Consider the following 23,828-nt stretch of genomic DNA (forward strand, 5'->3'; position numbering starts at 1 on the left):
GCATCACTTTGTTCAGAATCATTTATAGTCCATGTCATAATTACAAAAAATATAGTGAAGGGATTATTGTTTTCGACGTCTCAAGAAAAAATCAAATTCCATTAATTTGCAGTAGAAAAGTTGACTTCAGTCTTACATATTTACCATTCCTTAACAAATTGAGTTATAAAAATATTATCTCTTATAGTTGTAGAACAAAATATATTTCAAAAACTATTCTTTATCAATTAGCATGAAATGTATATTATTTTATTACCTATTTTCGTGATAAAACAACTGAAACAACCACTGATTTAAAAAAAAAATGGTTGCCTAAACCAACCCTAAACATTTTTCAGATTTTTTTTCAATATCTTTTATTTAAAGAAAACCATTGATATTTTAGAAACATTTATTCAATTAACCCTTTAATGCATAGTGTTGTTTTAAAACAACACTAATCAAAATCGAAACATCCCGAAAACGCGTGGACATTTTTGACTAATGTTTTCACAAAAAATATTTTAGAGATTAAAAGAAATTAGCCCATGGTAGTTTTTTTTACAATATTTTAACTTATGTGTGAGATATTGAACAAAGTATGCAGAAAAATTGCGAAAATAATATTTATTTATTTTTTTGAAAAAAGTAGTTTTTGGAAAATCACTATTATCTCTTCAGATATGCAAATTCTAACTATTTTTTTAATCTCAATCAATCACAAACACCTTCCTGCACCCAATCAACAAGGTTTTGAAGAAATTAGCAAAACCGTATTAAAATGAGCTAAGAATTTCAAAAATTATTTTTCAACTTTTGGGGGCCATAACTTTTAAAATACTCAAAATAATGACTTCAAACCTGTTAAGTTTTGATATTCGAATTGAAATGTTATTATTTCACTGAATCAATAACTGCAATTCTCATTTTAAAAAAGTCATGCATTAAAGGGTTAAACAAACAATTTGAAAACATTTGGCTACTTAATTTCTACCGATCAACATACAACGTAAGTAAAAAATATAAAAAAATAATAAAATGGAATCAAATGTGATCGACATCTGTGCAATCGGGAATTTCATTTCATCTGTGCAATCGAGAATTTCATTGACTACTAATGAAAATGAATTTTCCGATGGAGCAATCGTTGATGTTGTAGGAATTGTTGAACGATCCATTTCCGCTCTGTTTCGGAAAATTTTAAAAAGATTTTTTTCCTGTTGCATCTGTTAACCGTTCCGTTGAGTTATCAAACTTGCTAACCCAGGGGTGAGCAACCTTTTGAACCAAGGGGCCAAGTTAAATTTGAAATTTTGCCGGCGGGCCGCACTTGGAATAATTTTTTTGTGATAATTATCAGAGCTTCACATAATTTTTCATAACTACAAATTCTGGCGAGAACTTCCATTTAAGAATCTTCTGGAGCTTACCACAGTGATAACCAAGAGTGTGATTTTTTTCCAGAATTTAAAGTTGTTCTCAAAGTCTAGATTTTTTCCCCTACAAACGTTAAAAAACCCTTAATTGAAGTTCTGTATTGGATGTTGATCAAGGTTGTCGAAATCACAGAAAAAATGTTCAACTTCACATAGTTTTAAGCAACTTTTTTCAAAACTACATTCTATTCAAGAATTTTTATTCACATTTTTATTATTTTTAATCGTATTTAGATATCATTGAGATAGGATTTCTAGGGCTATATTTGGTAATGTGGATTGCGAATAATAAGTGAAAAAACTCAATTCATCGATGTTTGTGATAAATCTTCTATCAAATTTCTTAAAAAAAGCATCACAGATAATCGTCAAAGATATTTTGGATGGAATCACAGAATTTCAGATATCTATTGTTTTATCCAAGGTATGTATATATAAGAGGTGTAACGATATGAGAAACTTCCGATTCAGCCATTTTGATTTGGCTACTATGGAGTACGTGGAGTTTGTTTACCAACAAAGCCCTCAGCTTGAACAATTTTTCCGATATTTACAAACAAACTTACTGAAACTCACCGCGTTTTCCTCGCCTACTTACTGACAAAGTCAGAGAACCTTGTGATCTAATAACCTTGGTTTTATCAAGAACTAATAATTTTTGTGCGTAACTTTGATGCCGGCTGATTCATGTTGATAAACAATCTAAAATCGTTCACCCAGACTCTATTATTTAATTTTCGTAATTTTCGTCAATATTCAGAAATAAAAAATATATCTCAAGTTTTTAGTTTAATTTTTTTTGCCAGTTGCCTATTTGAATTCTAACAAAACAAGCCTTTTTGTCGCATTGGATAGAATAATTTAAAACAAAAATTATCTGCTGAGCATATTTTTTATCATTCAACTTTATTTTTGCTTGAAATGAAAATAGTGACTTTACTAAAAGGGCTTCGAAACACTTTTGATCATGTAAAGGTTCCGATTTTTGGCTGTTCTTCCGACTCACTTTAACGGATTTTGCTCTCAAAGTGGAAGGAGTTAATTAATAAGGAAAAAGTATGCTGAGTAAAAAAAATAAAAAATAAAACGTTATGCCAATATTGCATTTATGCTTTGAACAGAACATGATAAACGCTTAAAATGCCAGAAAAAGTTAACAATTTGAAATTTTCCTAACTATCCATTGTAGAAAATAGTTACGGCATAAAAATTTGAAAAAAGCTTCGCGGGCTGCACAAAAGGGGCTCGCGGGCCACATGCGGCCCGCAGGCCGCGGGTTGCTCACCCCTGTGCTAACCCAATTTTCGATTGTTGTTGTTGTTGTTGTAAATTTTGGCAAGCTCTACTTTTTCCAGTCCCAAAAAATAGTACCCAAACAAACAATGGGGAATTGTATTAGGAGACGCATGCTTCTCCATTTCTGCTCTCAAAAGCGCCATACCTGAAAGCGATTTTGATTTTGAATTTGCAAAATCATATTTCACTTCTACCTACCTTTTTATTCGCATTTGTTACTCTTTATCGAAGGACAACAAAAAACACCACCAGAAAAGAAACCTCAGATATAAGATTATTTTCTTCAGTGTTACTCGGTTACACTGACAAAAATGCAGCCCATCAATCGAGCTGTCAAATTACGGTTGTCAAATTTCGGGTCTAACTACCGTTGCGTGAATCCAATTTTTCTCTGAATACGCAATACCCAAACATGTGTGAAAGAAATCATTGTTGGCTAAAATTTTGTAATCGTGAACTAAATCGGTCTGTCGTATATTTTGAAATCCTGTTCCAAATTTGCATGAATTTGGAACAAAGGCGTATAACTGTTGGGAATTTTGAAATCGATAACTGTGCTAAAACAGCAATTTACGCCACCGGTGCCAGCCGAAATGTTTTAGCGTGGTCGAAAACCGTGTTTTGCATCTACCGTTGGGACAGCCCTTAGAAAAATGCAATCCGCTAGCAGTTCGGTATATGCTGGTACCGTTAGTGAGCTAAGTTAAGGAGAGAAAGAGATAGGGAGAAGTTTCGGAGAAAGAATGTTCAAGTACGCATCACAGCAAGCGGAGAAAAATAAATCAGATTTAAGACGTGTGTCAAAAAGTAAAAACGGGTTTTTCTCACGCGGAAGAAAACTATTGAGAAATTTCGGTCTTGTAGTGGAAGGTGCTTTTTAGGAAATGGAGGATCACCACAATAGCGTTTTCTTTTCCGCCAGAACCCGGTGTCCATGAGTGCTTGCGAGTGTTTGCAAGAGAGTGAAACACTCCGTCGTACGAGATTGCTCTCCCATCTGTGTCGCTCTGGATGTTGACGGTATTCGGTGGCTTTGTATGCTGCACATTTCGAGTATCTCTAGGTGCCTACGGTTTTTGTTTGAACTGTCAAGGACGGTGGCTTTATCGAAGTCAAATATGTGCTCCTATTCGAAGCAATGTTCGACGATGGCTGACTGTCTCAGTTCCCTGATGGGGGGGAGGGGTTTGACGCTGTGGCCCCTGTTTCTAATATGGGTTTTAATTTGGTAACATCGCAGCTATGTTTCGACATTCTAGTCCCTAGCTTATAGCTGGTCTGCCCAACATAGCATTTAGAGCATTCTTCATCTCGTTCGGGAGCGCCTGCACATGGGATATGGTAGACCACATAGGAGCGATCGATCAGCAATATCGGATCTTTGACCACTGGCAGTAGGCTGCGTATCGTGTGCTTTTGCATGGCGCCGATGCGTACATGCAGGTAATCCGTCTTGAGCATACGGATTACATTTGCAGTTTCGTCAATATTAATTTTGGCTAATTATCATTGAATTGGAAAAAGGCTCGTTTGAAGTGTGTGTAAAACCACGCTCTCAAACCACTGGGCTCGCTAAACATGGGAATTCTCTTTCTGAGTTTCTCATGTATAGTTAGCTAGTGTAGAGCAAAGGCAGGACAATTCATGGGAGCTTTTTATCAACATGCCCTATAGCCTAAAATTTCATCAAGCTTTCTCCTATTGGCGCACCAATGCCTGTCTATCCATCTTTCTTTCAAATTTCTATAAATAAATTTAAAAAAAAATCTCTAGTTTTCATTCCGCCGAACATGCCATTAAAATTATTATAAAATTATCTGTCGGAGTTCTACACGCTAACCTCTTTTCAGTCAACCTTTGTACGGATTACTGCAACTACAAAACATTGCACGAAATCCATTTTTCAATGAAAGAGATAATATAATTATAACTCTAAATTTGGCATAAGAAAACTTTACAGATACCAATAACGTATTTTAAGTTCAGAATGTGTATAAAAACACCAAAATACAGGTGGCCCAAGATACCCCACAAAATGTGGCCCACGATTCCCCACAAGCAATGATTTGCTAATTGGTTACGTTTGTGTTACTTATTGATATTTCATCAAAAGTTCCTTTTCCACGTGAAAGAACATGACAAAACTTAGATCATAGGCGCCTGAGCATATTTTTGTTATGTACTATAGGTCTCCCACGGATGCAATTTCTCGGGAGCTTGTTTAATTATGTATGTACATTTTTCTAGACTAGTCAAATAAAAGAAACATATGTTGCGTACATAAGTCAACAACATATAGAAAGCCAAGCTTACGCAAAGCGACGGCGATGACAGTTGGATTGGGATTTTTATCTCAACACACAGCTGAGATATTTAGAGTGGCCCACGTTTTTCCATGGCCCACGTTACCCCACTCTCCCCTACGTAAATCTGACGAAAAACAAAAACATAAATTTTATAGAATATTTTTTGCTATTTTTCAACTTTTCTCGTAATTGCCGCATCTGAAAGCAACAAAAATCATCTGTCATCTGTTCTAATGATGAACATTGGTCTTTATATTCATCATACAAAGAATAAATTGCTTATTCAATTATTATTTCTGTTATTTAAACGATTTTGAATAAACACGTCGAGGCAGTCGTTTATCTATAAACATAGGGGAGATAAGGGCATAACGAGCACCCAGGGCATAATAAACACTCCTTTTTTCTACAAAAGTACGTATTTTTAAACAAATTTCATGAGGATTTGTTTCGTACTACCTATAGTATTAAATTTTCACCAAAAAAGAAACATCCTTTTCATCTTTACAGAATCATTAAATAATAACCAGCTAGGTTCTCGAGTGACGAAAATATTAGCACCACCAAATAAGCTTTTATGATCTTCAATTATCTTGATGTGAAATGTACGCACTGTAACATGATTTACACATTGTTTCTAAATTTTTATCATCATACAATTTTTTATTTTTCACTAAAATCAATTTTAAAACGCATTTTTACTTAATATTCTTGACCTGGGGCGAACAGAACACTATTAATCAGGGCACGATGAGCGTTTTCTGCCGTATATTCTAGCAGCGAATTCAATTCGATGAAGTCAACTGAATAATAGAGCTACAGCTTGACTTGTTTCATCTGTCGATTTGGCCTATTGGTAAGGTGTCGGAGAGGTAATCAGTGGACTCGAGTTCGATTCCTGTTCGAGGGGATTTTTTTTTTCACATACCATTTATGATTGATTTTTTTTATTGTTACATTATACGGCTTGTAGCATCATCCGCCAAAAAAAACACCAGAAACATAATGTATTTTTTGAATTCAACAAACAGACCTAGGTTATTTTGTTATTGCTTTGTTTGACGAATCTACGCCTAACCGTTTAGTGCAAAATGCATCGATCATGAATGATAAATTAAAAAAAAATCACCTTGACCAGGAATCGAACTCGAGTCTACTGATTACCTCTCCGACACCTTACTAATAGGCCAAATCGTCATATAAAACAAGACAAGCTGTAACTCTATTATTCAGTTGACTTCATCGAGTCGAATTCGCTGCTAGATTCCCCGGCAGAAAACGCTCATCGTGCCCCAAAAAATGGTGCTTATATTGCCCCAGGGACGTTCTCATTATGCCCCTACAGTGACTGGTTTTCAGCTTTCGGCAAAAAATTTTGAAATGCATTTTTGAACGTTTTTATCTACTTTTTCAAGTTTCATCCAATTAGGCAATAGGCTATTTGAGTGTGTGAACAATAAACAATGATGTAATTCACATATTATAGCTGTCCTCTATGGTGAAATAAGCGTTTTCCTTAAGGTGGTTGTTATGCCCTTATCTCATCTATTTCATATTTGTTTAAATCAGTTTCATCACAACGCTTTTGAAGAAATGTCTATGTTGAATTGGAAAACATAACTTGAATATAAACGAAATATTTGAAATTCCGGAATTGCATGTATAGGGGAGAATGAGGATACTTGATCCCTGGGGATACTTGATTCCTTAGCTATATCTCGAAACTGGAATGTCTTACAAAGATCAAATTTTCTAGAAAAATGTGCCAAAATGAGCAAAATAACAATGCTTGTAGTTTAAAAAATTTTAACAAAATAATTGTTTGAGTAATTGAACTTTGTTTGAAAAATTTCACAACATGTAACTTGAAGATCTTTTTTCATCACTTTAAAATGTTCCTTACATGGGAAAATTATGAAAAAAATATTTGTTCCAATGTATCAGTCATTCGAGCGTAAAATGAACTTCATAATGCCATGTTTTCAAAGCAATGGATAACTCTCAACTTTTTTCAGAAAAAGTTTTCTAAAATGTTGATTATGGGTACAATTGATCCCCTAGAGTTGGGTACAATTGATCCCCTTCCAAACGGCATATTCTTCTTCTGAATTGATCGTTATGATTGCTGATTATTTATCCAAAAACTAATATTTATCAAACAACTGTCTGAAGAAAAGAGCAAAAATAATTAATTTTCTCTTAATTATAAAAAAAATAGCGCCTTTAAGTATGCAATGTTATTATCGTTGAGACAAAGTTATATAATTTTCTTCTTATGTTTGCTATAAATTGTGAAATGAGAACAAACATGACCAAAATAGTCAATTAACATTCTATCTTGGGGTTTTGTTTGATTTTCATACAAGGATTAGGGCTTCCTGAATAAAAGATCAAGTCTCCTTCAATAGGGGATCAAGTCTCCCCTAACTTATGAAAAATCGCAATTTTTTTACTCCCACGAAAATGCTTCTAATTCATCAACGGGTTCAAGTATCGTTCTAATTTTTGGAGCATAGAAACTTGAAGTTACAAGCTGTCAGAAAATGTCAAAGACGGCGAGTTGCTAAATTTTTCCAAAAAGATATGGTGAAAATAAGAAAAGGGGATCAAGTATCCCCACTCTCCCCTACTCAATCAACTATTCACTTGAAGTCAGTATATCTGGCAGCACTGCGCGTAGCGATACATTTTTCAATCTATGAAGTTAAATTTACCTGGCAAACAATTTTGGGGGCACTTGAATCAACTTACACGTATTGAACGTTAACCATCGCGTTTGGGTACGCACATATGCGCACTTTGCCCCAAACTAAATGGAAATCATGAATTTGGGAGAAGGAAGGAAAAGGTCTTCTTAACCGTGTGAAACCTGGTGTGGGGAATTCCAAGCACCCTTTCCAAATTCATCCTCTACTTTCCACCTTCAAACAGAACGTAAAGACGATTATCTGGCCAAGAAGCAGATCGGATTCGATACCTAAAACAAATTTAAAACATTAACTATTCAACTCAGATAAATTAAAAAAAACTGACCCAAAATTTTCCACGATTTTGTAAATTTTTCACCACAATTTTGTTGATCTTAACCGCAGCCATGATGGTTTCTAAGAAAATGCTATTAAAAGAAACGATTTTTTCTTCAATGGTTGCTCAAAGTTTTTTCTTCTGATTTTATGTACGGCACATTAATTTAAAATTCGTGTATATAGAGTTAAAATAATTTTCTTTTCTTTCGATAAAAAAAAATTTTAATCAAAGAAATAAGATTGATATTCAAAGAACACCAGAACCCTGAATCAAAGGAGTGTTTTTTTTTTGTTTGAATGGCACGAGTTTTATCTGCGTGTATATATTAGATAGTGTAGTTTCAAACCAATTAATAATATTTACATGTTTTCGAAAGTAAGTTCAAAGCTATAGAGACGAGTAGAGAAGGAAAAGTGGAGAAAAACGGTAGACTCTAAGTAGAAGAATTGAATAACACACGAATTTAGAAATATTCAAATCAATAAAATTCAAAATATTCCCTGAGGAAAATGCTAAATAGCATCGAAACGAAGGATTAATCAAAACATCGTTTCAAGAACATAAATCTTTTAATCTCATTGGAAACAGTGTTACTATTTTTACATAACCAATTCAGAACAATTTTTTTCAACTGAGTGCCTTCCTTCCATCTACACATATGTATCTACCCAAAATTATGAGTCAAAAAATATAAACGTCCGTCAATCAGCAGTTCAGCCAGCTTTCAGCAGCAGCAGCAGCCAACCGTCAAAATCAGTTTGCCAATCCAATCAGCCAAGCCCGTAGAACTTTGTCATTTGAAGATTCCAGCGCAATTCGACGCGGCCAAAGAGGAACGGAAACGGAGCGACAGCGATAAAAGCGAAGGTTTTCATCGTTCCGGTTGCCTGTCGGTTTTTTTAAGGTAGAGACGCTGAAAGGACAAACTCAACAGAGACAAGCTGCTTCTTACGGCGACTGACATTGTAACGATCGCCAGTTCATGGAACTTGCTTATAATCGTTCCATCGTACGTAGTTACATATACACTGCCGGCCAAAAGTTTGGGATCACCCACTAAAAAACATGCAAATTTTGATCGTTCATATCTCAGCCGTCTTAGGACATATTGAAAATCTTCTGATCTCATTTGAAAGATAATGAGCAATAGCTATCTCGGAGATATTTTGCCCAAATATAATGTTTTAGTTTTGAACTTAAAACTTAACCTAAAGTTATAACATTTTCAACAAATCGCACTCAATATTCAAAGCCGATCATCTCGGGATAGGGTGGACCAAATCTCAAAATTTGAGTGGCATTAGAATTCCTGTTCTTTACTTCTCAAAACACAATCAAAAAATTTTGTGAAAAAATTCAAAAACGTATTTTTAATCAATAAAATAGACACTTGAGTTGTCGTCCAAAAGTTTGGGATCACCTCTTTATATGGTGAGTTTGGGATCATTCTTATAAAAACATGCAAATTTATTTTATTCATATCTTTCTTATCTAACATCGTATTGCAGATCTGAAGGGTTCATTTGGAAGCTTAGGAATTGTTGATTTTTAATAAATTCATTCAAAAATTATATTTTAAGGTGAGAACTATAAAAAAAATCTGGGAACTTTCAAAAAAACAATAAATTTAAGGTGATTTTTTTATGGTTATCACTTCAAAATATAATTTTTGAATGAATTTATTAAAAAATAACAATTCCTTAGCTTCCAAATGAACCCTTCAGATCTACAATACGATGTTAGATGAGAAAGATATGAATAAAATAAATTTGCATGTTTTTATAAGAATGATCCCAAACTCACCATATAAAGAGGTGATCCCAAACTTTTGGTCGACAACTTGTAACCGTCTGTTACATTTATTTGTGTGGCTCCGCCACAAAATCGAATCATCCCTGTCCTTTACGGAAAAACAACAAATGTCACACGCTCATTTCCATTTAACCATTTACGCTTCAAAAATAACCATTTTTAAGCCTTCGTTTGAAAACTGCCAATATGGTTATTTTTCAATAATTTTTCTAGTTTCAAATTCAACCATATTAGTAGTTCTCGAGTGATAACCAGAAAATGGTTGAAAAACTTGATGTTTAATCGCCATTTTGAAAGTATTTGCTGGTGCAGCCGAACGCGTTCTTTAATTAATTAATTTTTTTTTAAATTAATATATGTTTTCGAGTATATCTGTCTTTGAAAATCGAATAAGCATGAAGGAGTTTCTAAAAGGTAATGAAAAAAATCCTTAATTTATTTTAAACGTGATGACTAACAAAAATATAATTAATTTCAGTGCGCCAAGTGAGAGCTCCGCTTCCAGTTCGCGATAAATACGGGAAAAGATCTGCCGGTTCATCGTCGAAGTCACTTCAATATTGTAATGAAGAAGCCTAGAATGACGCTCCCGGTTGTGGTTCCGGCTAAAGAGTATCGAGAATATTCATCCGGATGTGGCATCTTTTCATTCGTACATAATGAAAACCCGAATGATGGCGGAGAAGACCCGGATGAAGAAGCTACACCCAAACACGGTCGAGTAGAAAATCCGGTTTGGGAAAAGGTTGGTAAATAAATTTAAATTTTGAGTTGTAATTTAAAATCTTCAATTCACTTTTAGCACATTCAAACTTGCCTTCACATTTCATCGGAATCTCGCACATAGGCGATAATATTCAAGACAAATGGTTCATAGTATCGCGGCTGTTTCTTCTGACGCGTTCCGGGTTGGGAACAAAAGTGCCTGATTTTTATGGTGAGTTTTTGCTGATCAAAGCAGTCGAAAATCTGCCTCGGACAGATCCGGAAAGCTGTGAGGGGCTAGTTTTCATCGAGGATGCTGTTAGTGGGAACCGGTGAGGAGGCAGAAAAGCCAGCAATTGAGCTAAACACGGTGCTAGCATAGCTAAGAAATGGTTCAGGCCAAGTCAACTGGACAGTCTCAGATGGTAAAAGAAGCTGCAGTCAGATCGGATTAAAGATGTTCCCGAAAAAATTGTCGAAAACCATAAACGCGAAACTTAAAATTTTCCTGTAGGTGTGGCGGCAGCTTTAAAGGAAAATCACGAAAATCACAGATTAAAATCACCAAACTATGTGCAATTTCCCCATCAGCCCAACCTCCAAAAATTTAATTTAATTAAAATAAGAAGCAATTTCTTCAATACTTCTAAAATCTCTTTTCTTTTCATTTGAAAATCCCAAACATTAAACACAAGAAAAAATAACCCTATATGACGCTTTAATTCCACATAGCGCTGAGGTTGAAAAATAACCATTTTTCAACTTCTCCGAAGAAATTTCATTCGGTTGAAAAATAACCATATTCGAACTTCTCCCCGAAAAGTCATTTTATGAGTTCTCATGGAGAACTCATAAAATGGCATTTCCCGGGAAAAGGTCAAAAATGGTTATTTTTGAATCGTAAATGGTTTAATAATTTCTAGCGTGCACCCAAAATAACGGCTAACTTCACCCAACCCAACAGTCATTCCGCACAGGCACTCTCTTTCTCTGAGTGATCCATAGGCGTCGTGCTCAACCAGGGACGTCACGGGGAAGTGTGTGCACCCAGAGAACGACGCACCGTGTAAATTTGCTTCCGAATATGTATGTATGTGTGTCGGTCCATTGAAAGTAGAGTCTCGCAAATATCCTCACTGCAGAACATGTTCTTTCTGTCTGTGATCTCGTTAGAGGAAACATGTGCGCGTCGTGTGGAGTAAATGTAAATTTCTATAAAATTTGTGGTGTAAACTGATTAATATATTTCTAAACGTATTCTAGCGTAAATAAAAGTACAGAAAATTACACGTATTACAAACACGAAAAAGTAGTACGGTGCGGTTATTAGAAAATTAGTACGGTTGGTAAACAAAAACATAAAAACGTGTAAAAGCACATGTTAAAACTTAAATGTAATTAATGTTATAGATAAGGAATTGTTAAAAAAAACATATATAGTGTGAACTGAACTAAACAACAAACGCAACAAAGAAAAGGTAAATAGTTAAACAACAAACAAATTAAATTTGTAAATCACGTGGACAATGTAAGCTCGAATGTCAATGGTATCTAACCCTTAGCAGGTCCAAGAGGGCCTTTTCTTATTTTATCGGCTAATTATCCAGCTGAAAACACACGGCAACATCTAAAAACAACCAAGAAACCCAGACAGAAAACCCGAAACATAACCTTGCTCAAGGTTATCAGTAAAAACCATCCGGTTGAATCAGGCCCGCAACATAACCTTGCCGTTTTGAGGTTACGGACGAAAACCATCCGGTGGTACAAGGCTCCTCCGACTGCACAAGTCCGGAATCACAACCAGCAAGCATCGGGTGCTTCCGGGACGCCGGAAGACGCCTGTTGTGAATCCGGGTTTGCCGTTTGGAACAACAACATCTATGTGTCCGTCTGATTGTCCACCGATCGTGCGGTCTGTAGCAGCTCCAGTTAAGTCCCGTGTCAAACAATAACATTAACCGCAAGTATGCCCATGTAAAAGTATGTGACGTCACAATTAAAACCACTTATGTAAAAATAAACACCCCAACATAATGTAAAAACTCGAAAACAGGTAGTACTTAGGATTATTTGGTTGATTTACACCCTTTATTAATTCGATCTCGTTTCCATCCATCACTCTAGCGATATCCATTCGTGAAATTACATGTTCTGTGTCCGCGTTTTGAGTAACATGTAAATATACTGGACCTGGGTGCAAGCATGAGAGGTAATCACCCGTGTACGCCCCTGGTAGACTCGATTCTGATTGGATCACCCTGCTGCGAGTTCCGCGGAAAGAAAGTGTCGCGTTGCATAAAACATCAAAACGACCCTGAGTTCCCATTTGTTTACCTTTCCCAAATCCCCACCCACTGAGCTAACTCCGTGTTACAATTGGCGCCCGCAAAAAAATCTACTTACAATAAATTTTCCCAGAACCCCGGAGGGAGGAATGATAACAGTTCCTGTTAAGCTTTAGGATCGTTCTCCAAACGATAGTGAACCCGATAATAGTTTTGAGCTGATGAATATGTTGTTACGGAACCGGATTAACGATCATATGAAAATGTTACAGCACCGAATTGTTTGCATTGGCCAAACCAGAAAAGTTTTTCCATGGCCTGTTAGGAAAAAATCATCGACCAGTGCAATAATGTATTGTTTAAACAGTGTTCTAAAAACCTGTGTTATTAAAAAAGTTTTCATCGCACTTCTACGAAAAATCAAAACTACCTTTTACTATTATTTTTTGTGTTTCAGATTGATATTTCGAGTGGATCATACTGAACCGAAAAGATACTTAGAATGGTATCAAAATGTGATAAAGTAGCATTCGGATGATGAAGAAAGTTTGTACAAATTGTAAATATTTTTCAACTTATATTATTTAATATTATTTTCATGTTGTATCAAATTAGTTTAACGAGTTTATTAAACACTATCATTGGTGAAATTGGCTTTTGAAGTGCCTCTAAAAACGCTTCCATGTTCACCCAAAACATTTTTTGTAATATATTTTGTTAATTTATTAATAAGAAATAGAAAATTTGACACAATTTGCCAAGTGTTACTATCTAGAATGGAAGATTCAAAAATTCAGTTGTTACAATCCTTACAGAGAAACCAACTAGCAAATTTACACAACACTTTTCATTAAATAGCAATTCATTTTCCCGTACTATAATCATTTTTTCTCCCAATTTTTTCCTTTCATGTAAATATTTCTTTTCCTGTAAATAAGAATAAGTTAAATCATTATATTTTTCCAGCATATTTTCCTTTAGACATCTAAATCACCTTTGTGATTGAAATAAGATTTGATTGGAAGTATTTTTCGTTATAAAAGATTTCATTTACGATTTTTCCAAGACCTATGTGAGGTCTAACTGAGCGCAATGCCAAATGTGAACCCTACACGAATCAATCAAATCATGCTTTAAACATGGGACACATAGTGTTCCGCAAATTGAAAAAAAAATAAACACTTTCAACTTAGACGTGTTAAAGGAATTTCGGATTTAAAAAACACTAACTCAAAAGTATGTCCTCCAAAAATTTATTGGTTAATAGAAAATTTAGAAAAACTGAACAGAACGATAAAACTAAAATACTTTGACTTACAAAGTAGAACCGGCACTTTAGTGTGAGAGTTTCTCTATTAAATTTACTGACACAATTCACAATTCTGCTTCTCCCCAGCACGGATGTTGCTTGAGACAGCACTCGTTCCAAAAAGTTCGCTGACTTGTCCGGGAATCCATAGTGATCTTCGCCGTGATCGTTTAAGCTCAGCAACTGAAAAAGAAAAGAGAATTAAATAAAGTACCTGCTTACTGATGAAAACGATACATAAACCTACCTGAAACTTTGATTGATGCCGATTTCCTTCCGTCCCTGGAACCGGTCCTTGCGATGCGAAAATATGGAAACGACACAACAAATCAACTTTAAATAAAATTATTGCTCAACTTTTGTTATCCGAGTATGGATATGTTGAAGCAAATTAAGCTGTACCAGATTATCCTTCGCCGAATTTCTGGTTCTTCCGGACTTCTCCTCTCCGCAATTTTAGCCTGAAATAGAAAAGAGATAGAAAAACTTAAAATATAAACTAAAATTTGCCAATAATAAGCTTTCTGAGGATACTTACCGCGAAATATGAACAGAATATTTTGAAGACGATTAATCAACAACCAGCTCCAATGTTTACATAAAAAAATTCATTCTCCTTTTTGTTCTTGACGTTTGTCGTGAGTGACCGTCAACAAAGGTCAACAAAAAACTCAGTAGCTTGACGTTGTCGTGAGTGACCGTCAGTAAAATTACTACACTGAAACAAACGATACTGTTCCAATCAATTGACGATTGAGGTATAGGTACTTCGTTTAAAATGACACTATAGTAAAGAAATATTGTTTTGATCAGATCAAAATAGATTATTTCAATTGGACTGTTACATTCATCTCTCTCATAACAAAATGAATGATAGTTCATTCATTTTGAGAAGGGACGATGGGGTAATGTAACCGTCTGTTACATTTATTTGTGTGGCTCCGCCACAAAATCGAATCATCCCTGTCCTTTACGGAAAAACAACAAATGTCACCCAAAATAACGGCTAACTTCACCCAACCCAACTGTCATTCCGCACAGGCACTCTCTTTCTCTGAGTGATCCATAGGCGTCGTGCTCAACCAGGGACGTCACGGGGAAGTGTGTGCACCCAGAGAACGACGCACCGTGTAAATTTGCTTCCGAATATGTATGTATGTGTGTCGGTCCATTGAAAGTAGAGTCTCGCAAATATCCTCACTGCAGAACATGTTCTTTCTGTCTGTGATCTCGTTAGAGGAAACATGTGCGCGTCGTGTGGAGTAAATGTAAATTTCTATAAAATTTGTGGTGTAAACTGATTAATATATTTCTAAACGTATTCTAGCGTAAATAAAAGTACAGAAAATTACACGTATTACAAACACGAAAAAGTAGTACGGTGCGGTTATTAGAAAATTAGTACGGTTGGTAAACAAAAACATAAAAACGTGTAAAAGCACATGTTAAAACTTAAATGTAATTAATGTTATAGATAAGGAATTGTTAAAAAAAACATATATAGTGTGAACTGAACTAAACAACAAACGCAACAAAGAAAAGGTAAATAGTTAAACAACAAACAAATTAAATTTGTAAATCACGTGGACAATGTAAGCTCGAATGTCAATGGTATCTAACCCTTAGCAGGTCCAAGAGGGCCTTTTCTTATTTTATCGGCTAATTATCCAGCTGAAAACACACGGCAACATCTAAAAACAACCAAGAAACCCAGACAGAAAACCCGAAACATAACCTTGCTCAAGGTTATCAGTAAAAACCATCCGGTTGAATCAGGCCCGCAACATAACCTTGCCGTTTTGAGGTTACGGACGAAAACCATCCGGTGGTACAAGGCTCCTCCGACTGCACAAGTCCGGAATCACAACCAGCAAGCATCGGGTGCTTCCGGGACGCCGGAAGACGCCTGTTGTGAATCCGGGTTTGCCGTTTGGAACAACAACATCTATGTGTCCGTCTGATTGTCCACCGATCGTGCGGTCTGTAGCAGCTCCAGTTAAGTCCCGTGTCAAACAATAACATTAACCGCAAGTATGCCCATGTAAAAGTATGTGACGTCACAATTAAAACCACTTATGTAAAAATAAACACCCCAACATAATGTAAAAACTCGAAAACAGGTAGTACTTAGGATTATTTGGTTGATTTACACCCTTTATTAATTCGATCTCGTTTCCATCCATCACTCTAGCGATATCCATTCGTGAAATTACATGTTCTGTGTCCGCGTTTTGAGTAACATGTAAATATACTGGACCTGGGTGCAAGCATGAGAGGTAATCACCCGTGTACGCCCCTGGTAGACTCGATTCTGATTGGATCACCCTGCTGCGAGTTCCGCGGAAAGAAAGTGTCGCGTTGCATAAAACATCAAAACGACCCTGAGTTCCCATTTGTTTACCTTTCCCAAATCCCCACCCACTGAGCTAACTCCGTGTTACAAACTCAAGCGTCTATTTTATTGATTAAAAATACGTTTTTGAATTTTTTCACAAAATTTTTTGATTGTGTTTTGAGAAGTAAAGAACAGGAATTCTAATGCCACTCAAATTTTGAGATTTGGTTCACCCTATCCGGAGATGATCGGCTTTGAATATTGAGTGCGATTTTTTGAAAATGTTATAACTTTAGGTTAAGTTTTAAGTTCAAAACTAAAACATTATATTTGGGCAAAATACCTCCGAGATAGCTATTGCTCATTATCTTTCAAATGAGATCAGAAGATTTTCAATATGTCCTAAGACGGCTGAGATATGAACGATCAAAATTTGCATGTTTTTTAGTGGGTGATCCCAAACTCTTGGCCGGCAGTGTACCTATTAGGTAAACGTTGTGCAGTGATGAGGCTGCTGTTGTATCCAGCCAGCGAGTGGAGCTAGGGACTTTGTGAACCCTCAACTCATTTTCAGAAAACGGAGCAAAGTTTATCCTCCTCAACGACGCGACGACGAGACGACAAGCTGAGTCCTGGCTCATGACGGCTTACATTCGTTGATAATTTTCTTCAAGTTTCGTTGCCGTTCATTTTCTGAATCCACTGAAATCTGTCACGGCAGGAAAGGTGAATGTATGTACTTAATCTGTCTTGTACCAACCTGTTTGGAAGCAAGACAACAGTGCATTGTCGGACGAGATGAAAAGAATTCGTGTGAGTTAATTTTTCTCAAACAGACAGAAATGTCATTTTCATCAACAAACGCTTTCATTTGATTGAATTTTTAAAACAAAACACAAAAATGAGGGCATTTGATCATGAAAATCTGGACTGAGACAGTTTTCTGACTATTTATCGAATATTACGTTCGTAAAATTCGTCGAATTTAAACATTATGGAATAACATAATTCTGTTGTCTCCTGAGCCGATGTCCGCGAGTTCGAGCCCAAGAGTAAACATCGAACACAGTTGTACCGGATAAGTTTTTCAATAACGATCCGCCAACTGTAACGTTGATAAAGTCGCGAATGCCATAAAGATGGTAAAACGACTATAATCGAAACAAAAAAAAAAAAAAAAAAAAAAAAAAAAAAAAAAAAAAAAAAAAAAAAAAAATAATTCCGTTTATTAAAACTTCCACCGTAAGAAACTTTATGCTATTAAGTACAAGAACGGACTAGAATTGGAACTTTTAATGTTTTGACCCTTGCCCAGCCAGGTAACTTGGCTCAACTTGCTAGAGAAGCTAGCCGCCTCAAGCTAGAGATATTGGGACAGAGCGAAGTCCGTTGGCCTAACACTGGAGAACACAACTGCTTTACTCTGGCATACGAGGAGAACACGCTACTTGGGAACGAGGAGTTGGTTTTATATTAGCCCGCAGGCTCATGCGGCCCTCATAAGATGGGAACCGATAAACCAAAGACTAATCGTAGCCAGATTCAGAACACGGGTTAGAAACCTTACAATGGTCCAGTGTTATGCGCCAACTGACGTTGCCGATTTCCAGGAGAAAGAGCAGTTTTACAGTCAACTGAACAGCGTGGTTTAGAGAATTCCAAAGGGTGATATTCAAATCAACTTAGGCGACTTCAATGCAAAGATTGGCTCCGATAATCAGGACTTTGAGCGCAAAATGGGGTGCCATGGTCTAGGACACATGAGCGAAAATGGAGAGCTGCTTGTAGAGTTTTGTGGCAACAACAACATGGTGATCGGTAGATCGCTCTTCCCCCATCGACCAGCACATTAGGTCACTTGGGTATCCCAAGATGGCCGAAAAGAAAATCAAATTGACCACATCTGCATCAGTCGAAAATGGAGAAGGAGCCTTCTTGATGTCCGCAACAAACGAAGCGCAGACATTGCATCTGACCATTACCTCGTCCTTGGCGAGAAACGACTGAGAGTTGCGCGTGTCCAACGACGCGAGGAGAAAGTCGGATGTCGATACGACGTCCGCCGGTTGGAGAATCCAGAGGTGAAAAGGGCATACGTTGAACAGCTAGAATCCCGAGCCTCGGAATTGCCGACAGACGGAACAGTCGAAGAACAGTGGTGTGGAATCAAGAATGCCTTTACCACGACGAGCCATGGTACTCTCGGTAAAGTTTGTGGACGAAGAAGTGAATGGATGTCGGATGAAACTTGGAGGATGATCGATGATTGGAGAAAGGCGAAAGTCGGATTGAGCAGGCATGTACCGGGTCAGCCAAAGCAGCCGCCCGCTTACGATATCCGAGCTAGAAAAGGCAGTTAAACGAGCTAGTAGACGAGACAAGAGAGCCTGGACAAACTCCCTAGCCGAAGAGGGAGAAAGAGCCGCCGCCAATGGAGATATCCGATTACTTTATTACATTTCTCGCCGCCTCATTGGTACAAGGACTAATGTAAGAATGTCGCTGAAAGACCGAGCAGGTCAGTTACTGACCGATCGAACAGATCAGATCAAACGATGGACTGAGCACTTCGAACAACTCTTCCGAGTCACGAATAGCAATGGCCTACAGAACCCGCAGCTCGAAACGCCAAAGGTAAGTCGCATAGATGGCGTCAACTCGGAAGCGCCTTCGCTGGCTGAAATAGAAGTGGCAATCAAAAACATGAAATCCAACAAAGCACCTGGGATCGATTGCATCCCTGCTGATATGCTGAAAGCCGACCTTGCTCTGTCAGCACAAATGTTGCACCGTCTTTTCGCTGACATCAGGGATACCGCAACATACCCGGCCGACTGGATGTAGGGTATCCTCGTAAAGATCCCGAAAAAAGGAGATCTGACAGAGTGCGGTAACTGGCGAGACATAACGTTGATCTGTACAAACCTCAAAGTACTCTGCAAAGTGATCCTGAACAGGATCCAGGAGAAAATCGACGCTACACTCCGACGGCAACAAGCTGGATTCCGATCCGGACGATCATGTGTGGACCACATCACAACGCTACGAATCATACTGGAACAAATCAACGAATTCCAGGACTCTCTTCTGCTGGTTTTCGTTGATTTCGAAAAAGCATTCGACCGACTGAACCATGAAAACATCTGGGCGGCTCTAAGGCGACCAGGGGCCTCAGGTAAACTAGTCCATCTCATCGAAGCACAATACGAGGCATTTTCGTGCAAGGTTTTGCACGATGGTGTCTTGTCCGAACCAATCCCGGTAACTGCTGGAGTGAGACAAGGATGTATTTTGTCACCGCTACTTTTTCTCATCGTAATGGATGAGATCTTGACTGGATCGATTGACTATGGACCAAACCGAGGATTGCCGTGGAATCCTTCAACAATGGAGCAACTGAACCGACCTTGACCTGACAGACGATATTGTTTCGCTCGCCCAAACACAACAAGACATGCAGAGCAAACTCGAAGACCTCACCGAAAGCTCCAAGGCAACAGGTCTCAAAATCAATGTTGGAAAGACCAAGTCGATGGAGATCAACACAGAAAATCGTTTCAATTTCGTGGTCGCTGTATAACAGGTTGAGACAGTGGAGTGCTTCCAGTATCTTGGTAGCCAGATTACGCCTGATGGTGGTGCCAAGAAGGACATCGAAATCCGGATCAGAAAAGCCCGATTTGCGTTTGCGAGTCTCCGAAACATCTTAAACTTGGTGCACATATGCGGTGACGACGCGAAAATTGCAAGTATTTGTAAACCGCTGCCTGCGGAATATCATCCGCTCATCAGTTGCCTGGCAACTGATGATGGATTGGGCACACGATGCGGAAAGATGTAAACAGGATTTGCAGAGAGGCGCTTGATTGGAATCCAGAAGGACATCGAAGAAGAAGCAGACCCAGAAACTAGTAGCGGCGAAGCCTAGCCACTGAAATCCGAACTTTCGACGAGAATCTTGACTGGGACCAGGTGAAGACGCTGGCTTCGGATCGTCAACAGTGGAGGTCTTTTACCGCGGCCCTATACATTAAGGGTTCATTAAGTAAGTAAGTAAGTATAATCCATATTCAAATGTTGAACTAAGAAGCGCTTTTTATACAATTTGAAGTAAAATTTGAGCTGAGCAAAATATTGAAGTTTCGACCACGCTGATGTTCATAAAAATTTAAATATTGTATCACTGACTGACACATAGCGCCAAATATATTCAAGAAGAAAATAAATATACACATCATAGTACATAGTGAGTTTCGGAAACTGACGTTACCCGGAATTGTAACTCAGATTGTGTTGCTATTAAATGGTTATTTCCAGATAAATACAATAGAAATTCACGATTAGGGAATCCGCTAGTTGACAATCGCTCAGAAAAGGGGTAGATTAAGCCTACCCCTTTTCTGAGCGATTGTCGATAATGGTAGCGACACCTTAGCCAAAAATTCGAGAAAATTGTGCCTTTCTGACAATCACTTGTAACATTGGCAATAGCTGATAACCCTCATGGCACTCGAGACCACGAATAAACCTCGAACCCAGTTGAACCGAAGAGATTTTTGAATGCCCATCTCCTAAAGCAAGTTCACCCATGTTGGGAAAAAGTGGTAAAAATTTTGACACTTTTAGCACATTTTGAAAATGTTACCATGCAAAAATGTGATAGAAATGTTTTTGCATGGCAAAATTTTCAAAATGTGCTAAAAGTGTCAAAATTTGTACCACTTTTTTTCAACACCGGTGAGCTTGCTCTTACAGCATCGTTAATTGATAGTCTCGAATAAAACAAAGATGTCAAAACGACCGAAATATCCAGTAGAAACATTTCTGTCCTATTCACGTAGTTTATCAGCCGAGTTCGATAAAATCGTTTTAAATTCTTCCACATTAATAGCGTCGTTTCCTAGAGGGATTCCAGCGATGATGTTGATGATGACGATAATGGTAGTGATAACGACTGATTTAATCGCTGTCCCTTCCACCAGAATCAAGCTGCTTGGAGGCTTCGCTATCCCAGCAGGGTCATGAATTGGAGGTAATTTCGGTTGGAGTCGTTCGGATCGATGGGAAACTACTTTTTCCAAAGTTCGCCGTCCAAGCTGCCCACATAGATACTATGTGAGGATGTGAAGATGTCTGTAATAACTTGTTGCCTTTCGCTCGCTGCTGTGATGGACCGAACCTAAAGGAGCTCCCACATTCCGGGGATATGATGTCTAGCAATCTCGTTCGTTTGCTCACTCGCTCGGACTCCAAATCGAAAGAAGATGAGAGATGTGATTTATAATTCATAAAATGTATTCCCATATCCAATTAATATCGGAACAAGTTTGTGCTGCTAGACGGTTCAATCATTCATTTTCTTTTCTACTCGGGAGATAGATAGTAGATAGGTAGGTATGTAGTTGGTATAAGTACTTGGAGGATGATTCGGACTTTTCTTGTTAAAAGAACATGTCCATCAGCATTCCGTTCAACTTTCGTACCTTCCCAGTAAGGGTTTACCATTTTCATAGGAGGCATTCTGCCGAAAGAAAGATATTTCTGGAGAATAAGGCTAGCAGAAAAAAAATGTCAATGAATGGAGGTGTGAAAGTTTTCGCGATAAACTAGCTAATCCAATTTATACATATTAGCCTAGGCCCAAATGAAGCTTTTAACGTTTGGGACTCGGCTGGGAACTTGATCTGCTGCTTGAGATGCATATGATATTTATGATGTTTAAAACTTTTTCTTATTTTCCTTGGACGGTTGAAAACGAACTGTCGAAGGAGAATTTCTGAATAACTTTTTTATCTTAACTCGAATCGAAATGCAATCTTCGGATGAAATATTTTTCATTGTTTAGGCTTAAAGAAAACTCGTTTATAAAATAAATCGGCCGAAGGGGACCAAAGTTATTCATGATTTTCATGTTCTTCCCGAACAAAATGTTTCAAAATCCCTTACAAAATTTAGACTTTTCCCGTGATCCGATCTTGCCGAAATTTGGCATGAGACCTTGTACTAGACCTAAGTGCTTATGTGTGTGACCATAGCGTAATTTCATACAAATTAGCCGAAAAAATAAAATGAAATTTTTTATGACATTATTTTATCGGCAATATTGGAGAAATGTTTTAAAGGGTGATACGGTCAAAATTTGGTCAAGGGAAAGCGCGTGTAAATCGGTGAAATCGTTTATTTAAAAAATCAAATTAAATTTCTTTTTCAAGTTTAATTAGTATAAAATTCAGGAAAATTATTCAGTTAGGCTTCCGCTTTTCCAAATCCGAATTGCCGGGCCTTACGCTTAACCCCTGCCATCAGATTTTGTACAGCCACCTTGTCCACCTTCGCCGCAGAAAGCCAGTTTGCTTTGAACTGCTGCTCGTCCTTAGCAGTTTTTTTTTGGTCTTCTTTAGGTTCCGCTTGACAATAGCCCAGTATTTCTCAATTGGGCAGAGTTCTGGCGTGTTGAGGGGGTTCTTGTCCTTGGGAACCACCTGCACGTTGTTGGCGGCGTTCCACTCCATGGTCTTTTAACCGTAATGGCAAGATGCCAAATCCGGCCAAAACAGTACGGAACAACCGTGTTTCTTCAGGAAAGGCAGCAGACGTCGATTCAAACACTTTCACGTAAATTTCTTGGTTGACAGTCCCGGAAGCTATGAAAATGCTGCTTTTCAAGCCACAGGTACGGATGGCTTGCCAAACCAGATATTTCTTCGCGAACTTTGACAGTTTCATGTGCTTGAAAATATCTGCTACCTTTACCCTTCCTTTTGCCGTATAAAACTCCTGTCCCGGAAGCTACTTGTAGTCGGCTTTGACGTAGGTTTCGTCGTCCATTACCACGCAGTCAAACTTCGACAGCATCGTCGTGTACAGCCTCCGGGATCGCGCTTTGGCCGTCGTATTTTGTTTATCATCGCGATTTGGAGTCACTACCTTCTTGTAAGTCGATAGTCCGGCTCGTTTTTTGGCTCGATGCACGGTTGTAGACGATACACCCAGCTTATTTGCGGCATCTCGGAAAAGAGGTTAGGGTTTCGCTTGAAACTACCTGAAACTCTCTTTGTCGCGTCAGCGGCTTACGGTTTTCGATTTCCCCCCGATCCAGACCTCCTGGTTATCGACAAACGTTCCCAAATACTTTAATTACATTTGTAACGGTTGATTTGGCAACTTTTAACGATTTTGCCAGCTTTGCTTGCGAGTAGCTCGGATTTTCGCGATGCGCGAGCAAAATTTTGATACGCTGCTCTTCTTCCTTGGACGGCATTTTGACAACTGAAGAGTGAATTCCAAAATCAAAATAGGAGCAACATTCTACACACACCGACCTTCAAAATGAGG

The 23,828-nt window shown here is 37.8% G+C and overlaps 3 long non-coding RNA genes across 3 annotated transcripts; all 3 read left to right on the forward strand.

Annotated features, from left to right (window-relative positions):
- Nucleotides 1–10,094: 10,094 nt before the first annotated feature.
- On the forward strand, nucleotides 10,095–11,385 carry LOC129739621 (uncharacterized). The gene is made up of 3 exons (XR_008735915.1): nucleotides 10,095–10,270; nucleotides 10,335–10,601; nucleotides 10,659–11,385. It is a non-coding gene; the product is annotated as an uncharacterized LOC129739621 (long non-coding RNA).
- Nucleotides 11,386–11,567: 182 nt separating this feature from the next.
- Nucleotides 11,568–12,520, forward strand: LOC129740046 (uncharacterized). The gene is made up of 4 exons (XR_008736080.1): nucleotides 11,568–11,765; nucleotides 11,825–11,903; nucleotides 11,972–12,039; nucleotides 12,127–12,520. It is a non-coding gene; the product is annotated as an uncharacterized LOC129740046 (long non-coding RNA).
- Nucleotides 12,521–12,708: 188 nt separating this feature from the next.
- Nucleotides 12,709–16,181, forward strand: LOC129738890 (uncharacterized). Its single transcript, XR_008735671.1, has 4 exons — nucleotides 12,709–15,426; nucleotides 15,486–15,564; nucleotides 15,633–15,700; nucleotides 15,788–16,181. It is a non-coding gene; the product is annotated as an uncharacterized LOC129738890 (long non-coding RNA).
- The last annotated feature ends 7,647 nt before the right edge of the window (nucleotides 16,182–23,828 follow it).

The sequence above is a fragment of the Uranotaenia lowii genome, chromosome 1 (genome assembly GCF_029784155.1).
Source record: "Uranotaenia lowii strain MFRU-FL chromosome 1, ASM2978415v1, whole genome shotgun sequence".
Taxonomy (NCBI): Eukaryota; Metazoa; Arthropoda; class Insecta; order Diptera; family Culicidae; genus Uranotaenia; species Uranotaenia lowii.